Source organism: Muntiacus reevesi, chromosome 18 (assembly GCF_963930625.1).
Source record: "Muntiacus reevesi chromosome 18, mMunRee1.1, whole genome shotgun sequence".
NCBI classification, from domain to species: Eukaryota; Metazoa; Chordata; class Mammalia; order Artiodactyla; family Cervidae; genus Muntiacus; species Muntiacus reevesi.
The window spans coordinates 51,145,371-51,154,980 of record NC_089266.1 but is presented as its reverse complement, the minus strand read 5'-3'; positions in this window follow the sequence as shown (position 1 = coordinate 51,154,980).

Here is a 9,610-nt window from a genome sequence, read left to right as displayed (position 1 = left end):
GTTTGATCCCTGGTCAGGGAACTAAGATCCCACATGCCCGTGGGGCAACTTAAATCTGCAACTAGAGAGCTGCTTGCTCTCTAAGATCTCTGCAACTAAGGTCTCTGCAACTAAGATCTGATGCACCCAAATAAATGAATTTTTAAAAATTATATAAAAAAGAGTCCCCTCCCTTTTTAAGGCTAAGTAATATTCCATTCTGTGTATATATTGTATTTTGTTTCCCATTTATCCATCAGTGAACATTTGGGTTTCTTCCATGTTTTCGCTGTGGTGAATAGTGTTGCTATAAACATGGGTGTAGAAAGATGCATTCTTGTGACCAGCATTCATGCCAGGCATGCAGCTCCCTATTTTCCTAGCTTATTCACATTATTTCCTAGTAGTGTGCCACAAGGAACATGATAAAATTCACAGCTAATGGATGTTCTAAGTGAATTCTCTATAATATGTCAAGCCTCGAGTCAACTCCTCATTAAGGAAAGGGAATTTGCTGTTGTTTGGAGCAAAACGTCTGTTCCATTTAGCATCTCTCTCTGGGAGCAATGGCCTCCTGGATATAAACGGAGAGCCAGAGCCAAGAAAGATATTAATTCGTAAAGCTCAAGTATTGATTTGGTGACGCCATTCTCTTCCCCGATGCTATTCCTATCAGCCCAAATTATCTCTGTGAGTATAGGAAGCATTTTTTCCCCAGTGTGCTGGGCAGCTGGTGACAAGTGCTTTGCTGATAGGCTCTGACAGAGATGAACAGTCAGCCCTGAGTTTGCAGCCCTGAAGCCAAGAGGCAGACACCCACCCGACAGACTCAGCTCCATCCTGATTTCAGGGACCTGTAACGGGGCTCAGGCAAGGCGAAGGGCCCTTGAGCTTATGGTGGAAATATTCTAAAAAATTATTCAAAGGGTTTAAAGAATTATTTAATTATCTAAAGAATTATTTAAAGCTGATCTCCTCATAAGCTTCCCTGGTGGCTCAGTGGTAAAGAATCTGCCTGCCAATGCAGGAGACTCGGATTCGATCCCTGGGTTGGGAGAAAGAAATGGTAAACCCACTTCACTATCCTTGCCTGGGAAATCCCATGGACAGAAGAGCCTGACGGGCTACATACAGTCCATGGGGCTGCAAGAGTCAGACACGACTTAGCAGCTAAACAATGACAACATTATCTCCTCACACTGATCATCTTTCTCTCTGGAGTCTCCAGTTTACTTCAGGAAGTTGGAGATAAGGGCGGGAGGGAGGGAAGGTTCTCCTTACACGGAGTCCTACAAGCATCCAGTGGGGGCACTCTCATACCCTCCATCTCATCCCCACTGTTTAATTCTTGGGCTTCCCTTGTGGCTCAGCTGGTAAAGAATCCGCCTGCAATGCAGGAGACCTGGGTTCGATCCCTGGATTGGGAAGATCCCCTGGAGAAGGGAAAGGCTACCCACTCCAGTATGCTGGCCTGGAGAATTCCATGGACTGTGTATACTCCATGGGGTCGCAAAGAGTTGCTTAATTCTTGGAACAATTCTGGTTTACTGGATATGCTGCGTGTGACAAGGAGAGGGTTACAATCACACCAGCTTATTCGGAAAATAAACACTGAAACTCTGAATTTCATCTTCGGTGCTATCACTTTTGCTTTGCAAAGTAAATCTAGATGTTAAGGCAGGGAAACCACTAAGTTCCCCATTTTCCTGTTAATTCCTGGCTTTCGAGGATGATTAACTTTATCGAGAAACTGTAAACACACTGGGCTAATCGTTTATGAGATCTGATTAAGAGCTTTACGGGGAAGATTTGCACCACGTTAGAGGCTCCAGCAATTTGGGAGAGTGTACATGTAAGGAATTTCCTTTTACCCGATTATAAAAGTAGAGTTAGAAATCACAGCCAACTATCCTAGAAAGGGCTGAGGACCTGTTGCCTTTTTGAATCTGAAGGAAGAAATGTTTGCCTGTTGGTGAGAACCCTGGAAGAATTCCCATGAAAACTGTTAATTAAACCAAAATTTGTAACATGAGATAAGATTAGCTGTGTGTGCAGCCGCAGCAACATGTGAGGGCTGGAAGGACCCAGGGAGAGTCAGGAGACCTGCATAAGATAATAAAATATCTGGAGGCCACTGCCTAGAATTTACAATTTGCCCCTGCCCTCTCCTCTAGAAGGTCTTTCCCTGTCCTTTTCCTCTTCATTCATATATAACAAAATTTCACCACTCTGGGGAAGACTGCCCAGGGCGACCACTCTCACTTGTAATCATTCGTTTTGTTATTTAGTCTTTAAGTTGTGTCCAACTCTGTGACCCCATGGACTGTAGCCCACCAAGCTCCTCTGTCCATGAGATTTCCCAGGCAGGAATACTGGAGTGGGTTGCTATTTCCTTCTCCAGGAGATCCTCCTGACCCAGGGATTGAACCTGAGTTCTGTACATTGCAGGCGGATTATCCACCACTGAGCCACCTGGGAAGGCAATCATTGTCTTGCACCCTCTCAACACGTGTCCTGTGTGTCTCAGGGCAGCCCATATGGTGTTAATAACACATTCGTAAATGGTCATTTTCATGACATTTTTCATATGTGTGGTTTGAGCTCTTACACCCATCCATAAGCTCCTTGAGGTAGAGACTATTAGGGTATTAGTGGTTTTGGTCTTTCTTCTAGAACGCTCTAAAGCTGCCCCTTTCACCCCTGAACACTCATGGGAATCAACAGGGGATCTTGCTAAAATGGAGATGCTAATTCAGCAGGAATGGGTTGGACCTGATAGTCTCTGTTTTCAACCATTTTTCCAGGTGTTGCCACTGGTTGGAAGACCACAGTTTGAGTGGCAAGGCCCTATAACACTCAGTAAGGTGTTTCAAAATAAACAAGTTCAACTTTCTATTAGGTGTAGTTCTGGGAAAATTCCTTTACTGAGGCCTGACCCCTTCAAGCAAAAGTTACCTCCCAATAAGGCCTTATCCTTTGATCACTAAGCTGTTCTCTAAACCAATTAGAGCCTGAGGACATGCTTTTATTACAGTGCAGTTTGGATTTGTGTTTAAACTCTAGGAATATGGGTAGTTTTACTGAAGTAATTTGAGAGCATTGCTGAGCATTGCGTGTACATGGCCCAGCCCTGCCATGCTAGGCCACTCTTTTTTTCATTTAAGCAAAATCCCTTTTTAAAAAAATATTTACTTAGTAAGTTTCGCTGCACTAGGTCTTATTGCAGCATACCGGCTCTTCGGTTGCCGGATGCAAACTCTTAGTTGTGGCTTTCGGGATCTAGTTCCCTGACCACGGATTGAACCTGGGCCCCCTTCGCTGGGAGTGTGGCTTCTTAGCCCCTGGACCACCAGGGAAGTCCCTAGGCCACTTTTTTTTTTTTTTTTTTTTTTAATGTGGATCATGTTTTAATGTCTTTATTAAATTTGTTACAACACTGTTTCTGTTTTATGTTTTGGTTTTTTGGCATGTGGGATCTTAGCTACCCCATCAGGAATCGAACCCACACCCCCTGCATTGGAAGGTGAAGTGTTAACCACTGAACTGGCAGAAAAGTCTCCCTAGGCCACTCTTGATAAAAGTCACAGTGACGCTATCTGGCCCCATGGAAGGGAGCACATGCCAGCCCGCCCAGAGTGCTGAGAACTGCAACTCCCCTTCTGGAATAGGGGCCCTCACTTTTCTCCCTGATGGCTTAGGTCAGCAGAAGCAGAAACAAAGCTCACTTGTGTTTACCTGTATCCAGTAAGTCTCTGTTTCCTATATAAAGTCTTGCTCTGTTAGAGGCAAAAATGCCCCTTTTCATTTCACCTTTGAAATGAGGAAAATCAGTCTTTATTTCTAAGCAGACCTCAATAAATGCTTTTTAACCAGAGGGACAGATCAGAAGGATAAGCTGACACCACTGAAACTGCAAAGACAGCTAGGACAAGTCAAATCTCTTGAGACCTCGATTTACTTGTCATAAAATCAAGATGTTGGTCTGGAAGATTCTTGCTGCTGCTGCTAAGCTGCTTCAGTGTCTGACTCTTTGCAGCGCTGTGGACTGCATTCCCCCGCCAGGCTCCTCTCTCCATGGGATTCTCCAGGTACGAATCCTGGAGTGGGTTGCTGTGCCCTTCTCCAGGGGATCTTCCCGACACAGGGATCGAACCTGCATCTCTGCATCTCTTATGTCTCCTGCATTGGCAGGTGGGTTCTTTACCACTAGCACCACCTGGGAAGCCAGGAAGAATCTTACCATTTCTTAAAGTGTGTGATTCTAATCAACATGTCAGGGGAAGGCAACAAAAGGAGACAAAAATTCCACACCTGGCTCCTTGGGAGCACAGCGTGACTGGGCGCCTCCTGGCTCTTAACTGCTGCCTGATCTCAGCCCAGAGGCTTGCCCTGATATGGCGCTAAGTTGTCCCATCCTACAACTGGGTGCCTCGCATCTGCCAGCCTGTTGTGGGGAGACTGGAAAGATATGCCCTGTGCTGCCACCTAACGGTTCAGCTGCTATCAAGGTGATACCTCAGCACCATTTGTTTCAGTTCAGTTCAGTGGCTCAGTCGTGTCCGACTCTTTGCGACCCCATGGACTGCAGCACGTCAGGCCTCCCTGTCCATCACCAACTCCCGGAGCTTACTCAGACTCATGTCCATTGAGTCGGTGATGCCACCCAACCATCTCATCCTCTGTCATCCCCTTCTCCTCCTGCCTTCAAACATCAGGAAAGTAAACCATTTGTTTGCTGTAGTCTTTAGGCCCTTACAATCCTTCATCTATGAGAGTGTAAGAAGAGAGAATAAAAATAGAGTACTTCCAGGTGCCACCTCATTCAGGGAATCAAGAACTATGACTGTAAGAACTGTGAGGGCTTTTTAAGCTTTGTAATTTCCTCCTTGTTGTTATTTCCTGTGTTTCCCTATAGTGATTAGCAGTAAAACTCTAAAAACAAAAAAAGGCCAAGGTGCTTGTTTTCCAGGGCAGGGAGGAAGCAGGGAACTGGGGAGACTGCCCTCCAGGGTTTGAGGTAAACAGCTCCAGGAGATGGAGAGGGTGGATGGAGCCCAAGAGCTGAAGGGAAAGCAGGTTGAGTCTTCAGGCTAGTTTGAAAAACGAAAGGGGGAGTGGGAGAAGGAAGCTGCCTTCTAGTTGGAATGAAGGTAATGGGCTTAAGAGCATTGCTGTTCTTTCCTGTTTTGTCTTCAGATGCACCAGTCTGTTTTCAAGCCAGGAAAATGAAGTAAATGTATAGCTAGTGTTGTAATTCAGGGAACCTTGTAGCAAATGATACTCCTCTGGAGTAAGGATCCTAGATGCAAATGTTGCAGAAGGGCCAGGTAGATGAAGTACCTGGATGGTGCCAGCCTGGGGGTCAGGCTATAAGGAACAGTGGGGATTGTGGTAATTGGACGGCACTTACCCCATCCAAGAAGGGAACAGCTACTCAGCCGCAAGAGGTTGTGGCCCTAGCCAAAATGTGTACCTGTATTGCCCGATCTTTCAAATTTTAAAGAGAAGCTGGAAATTTGAATTATTATGTCAAGTCCCCTTATTTTAAATGTTGGCAGCTAATGCTGCTTTGAAAGCAAACAGCAGCATTGTGTGGGCCAAATAAAACATGTTGGTGAGACATATTTAGCCCAAAGACCAACACTTTGAAAAGCTGGACCCAGAGAAATCTGCATTCTGGAATCTCAAAGCACTAACATGATGCTGTCAAGGCATGTGGTCTTTTGTCAACAATAGCAAACTACCATCAAACAAGCAAATACCAGATAAATTGGGGAAGTATAAAATGCTTTGTTTTTAGACTTTGTTCATCTGTTAATTTTTCAGATCCAGCTGAAAAGTCTTGAATGTATTCATTCAATAAATCAAGAAGCATTTGTTGAACACTTAATATGTGCTAAGTAATGATAAATAAAACTTTTTCTGTAAGGGGCTAGAGAATAAATATTTTAGACTTTGAGGGCTATATGGTCTCCCACAAAATTATTCAACTCTGCCAGTTACAGTCACAAAGCAGCCTTAGACTGTATAAAACAAATGGGTGTGGTTGTTCTTAAAAAAACAACAACAAAAGCTTTATTGACAACAGGCAGCAGTTGGCCTTTAGTCCATAGTCTGCCAATCCTTGATCTAGAATATCTGAGAACTTGTAGCCTAAGGCAACAGTTTTCTTTCTTTTCTTTTTCTTAAAGTCTTTTGGTTGCACCGTGTGGCATCTTAGTTTCCTGATCAGGGATCAAACCTGCGCCCCCTGCATTACAGGGCAAAGTCTTAACCACTGGACCACCAAGGAAATCACAACAGTTTTCTTTAAGGAGTCTGACTTGCTTATGCTTTACTTTCTAAGACCAGGGTTTAGGGTGTTATCAATATGATTTTAAAGATATTCTTATGAGATGCTCCACATAGGTCTCTATTATCATTTAGTAGAATACAAATGATCATAACTATTCTGTAAACACAAACAAAGTGATGTTGCTCAGACATGTCTGACTCTTTGTGATGCCATGGACTGGAACCTACCAGGCTTCTCCGTCCATGAAATTTTCCAGGCAAGAGTACTGGAATGGGTTGCCATTTCTTTCTCCAGGGGATCTTCCCGGCCCAGGGATCAAACCCAGGTCTCCCACATTGCAGGCAGACGCTTTACCATCTGAGTCACGAAAGTAGCTCAGTGGTGTCCGACTTTTTGCGACCCCATGGACTACAGAGTCCATGGAATTCTCCAGGCCAGAATACTGGAGTGGGTAGCCTTTCCCTTCTCCAGGGGATCATCCCAACCCAGGAGTCAAACTGCATTGCAGGCTGATTCTTTACCAACTGAGCTATAAGGGAAGCCCAGTAAACATAAACAAGTTCCTATAAACATTGGAAATAATTCTAGCTACTGAAGTTAGTTTGGCAAGGCTGTCTGCATATGAATTTAATGTAGGAAAATTTTTTCACAAAGAGAGCTATTTATACAGGAAACCATTGACTGAGGCACTTATCTCAATAAAGTGATTAAATGGTTGTTTGTTGGCATTTGAATCTGTTGTAAAGAGACAACATAAAACTGAACCCACCTGTTTGTTTCCTGAGTCCTAGGCTTTACTACTTGGAACTTTCATAAGCGTGTTCTAAAGAGGACAAACGAAGCAATATATCACTTTCATCCTTTTATTCTCAATGAGATAATAGTAAATAGAAGATGCTCAAAATTTTTTTTGCTTTATGAATAGGAGGCATTATGTCCATGTTAATTTCTTCTGATGTAAGTTTGAAAGTGATTAGTCACTCAGTCGTGTCTGACTCTTTCATGTTTATGAACTATCAACTAAAGATGCCTAGTTATTTGTATGGCTGTAGTTACTGGGTATTTGTTGTGCGTGTGTGCGTACTCACTTCAGTTGTGTCCAACTCTTTGTGACCCTATGTACTGTAGCCTGTCTGACTTCTTTGTTCATGGGATTCTCCAGGCAAGAATATTGTAGTGGGTTGCCATGCCCTTCTCCAGGGGATCTTCCCGACCCGGGGATCAAACCCACATCTCCTGCATTGGCAGGTGGGTACTTTACCACTAGCGCCACTTGGGAAGCCCATGCATTGGTTACTGAAGCTCTTTATAGCTTCTTTCTCCTACTATAGACTCCCTTGCTGGTAAGGGGGCCATATGTCCCAATTCTGACCAACCAGATATAAACCCAAGTACCTGCCGGGGGCTTCAAAGAATATTTCCTAACAGGCACTGATTCAGTCTGACCTCATATCCCTTCTCTTTTCTTCCTAACCCGGAACATAGACACAATACCTTAGCAGTTCCGCAGCATTTCAAAACCATGGGGACAAAAGCAAGAGACAGAATGGTGGAGTGTAAAGAAAAAGGAAGGTTTAATGATATCACCGAGCAGCTAGCACTAGCCGTCTGTTGCTGTTGTTTTGGCTTCACAGAGGAGTGTTCGGGATCTTAGTTTCCCTGCAGTGGAAGCTCAGGGTCCTAAACACTGGACCACCAGGGAAGCCCCAGTTTCACTAGCTCATAACTTACCACCTTTGGGTTTCTTATTACATGAGGGGGGGGAAAAATAATTCCCTGAGAGGCAAAGCCATTATTACCTGGTTTTCTATTTCTTGCAACCCAACCCAATCCCATCTATTTGGCGCTATTTAGAGGCTGCTTCTAATTGCTCAGGAAATGAAATTTCTGGCATCCAATGTAGTCGTATCAATTCTCCAACTCTTCCTGTGCCGCTTTAAAGAGTTGGGCTAAGGACATTCAAAATCTTGCTACAAACCCAAATAATGTGTAAAGATCAAAATTTATTGGTTTTCTTAGGAAGTCCTATTATAATACATCAACATCAACTTCAAAGAAAATGTTCCACAATACAGCTTCTAAGAAAATCAAAGGTACTGTTGACAGATTCTTTTTGAACTAGTTAGGTAGCAAATATTTTATGTTAACAATCTATCCCAAAAGAAGTTAAAAATATATGAGTATATTCTAAACATTTTAAAGTTTCATGGCCCCTAAAGCTATCAGATTTTGTGACCTATACATTAGGTTATTATAAAGATCTCTCAAATTTTGTTTTTTAAAAGCTCCCAGTTGCCAAGTTTTGGACAATTTCAGCACTGGAAAAAAAAAAAAAAAGAATGATGGTATAGATTGTAACACATCATCAGAAAAATAAAAAGAAAATTGTGAGTCCATAGTGATTCACAAGCTTGTCAGCTAATAAATGTAGATAAATGATAGAATGAGAGTTGCAATTGCCAGTATTGGCTCAGGGTAGGATCATTAATGAATGCTAAAGCCTTTGAGTGAAGGAATGTTGGGGAGCAAGATAATCATATGATTTCAAAGTAGCATTCTCTACATTAATTAATAATTTCAAGAGGAAAATATATCTTCACCATGGAAAGATTGGTCAAACACCATCTCAACCAAGAGCTAAAACTTGACATCACCAATGACAAGACAATAGATAGCCTTCTTATCTTGTGCACTAAGAGGTACCCAGTACCCTCTATGCAGAATTCTTTCTGGAATGTTTAACCTGAATCTAAACATAAGGTAGCAGTTAGGCAAATTCAGAATTCAGAAAAATCTGTAAGACAACTGGCTGGGATTCTTTAAAACGTTCAATGTCATGGAAAACCCAAAAGGTGGGGGCTTTTCTATACTAAGGGAAACTGAGGAGATGACCAGTTGCGGTGTGTATGGCCTCTCTGGTGGCTCAGTGGTAAAGAATCCTCCCGTAATGCAAGAGACATGGGAGATGTGTGTTCGATTCCTGGGTCAGGAATATCCTCTGGAGGAGAGCATGCAACCCACGCCCCTGTTCTTACCTGGGAAATCCCATGGACAGTGGAGCCTGGTGGGCTACAGTCCGTGGGGTCACAAAGAATCTGACATGACTTAGCAGCTGAGCACACACAGCAAACTTTGCTTAGATTCTGGATTGAAGGGGCAAATTTGGCTATAAAAGAAATTTCAAAGACCATTGGAGAAATCTGAATATAGATAGAATATTAAAGTACATTATTGAATTAATGTTAATTATTTTATGTGTGATAGTAGGGGTACTATGGTTATTTGGTAGAATATTCTTTTTCTAGGAGACACATATTGAGATATTTAAGGATAAAG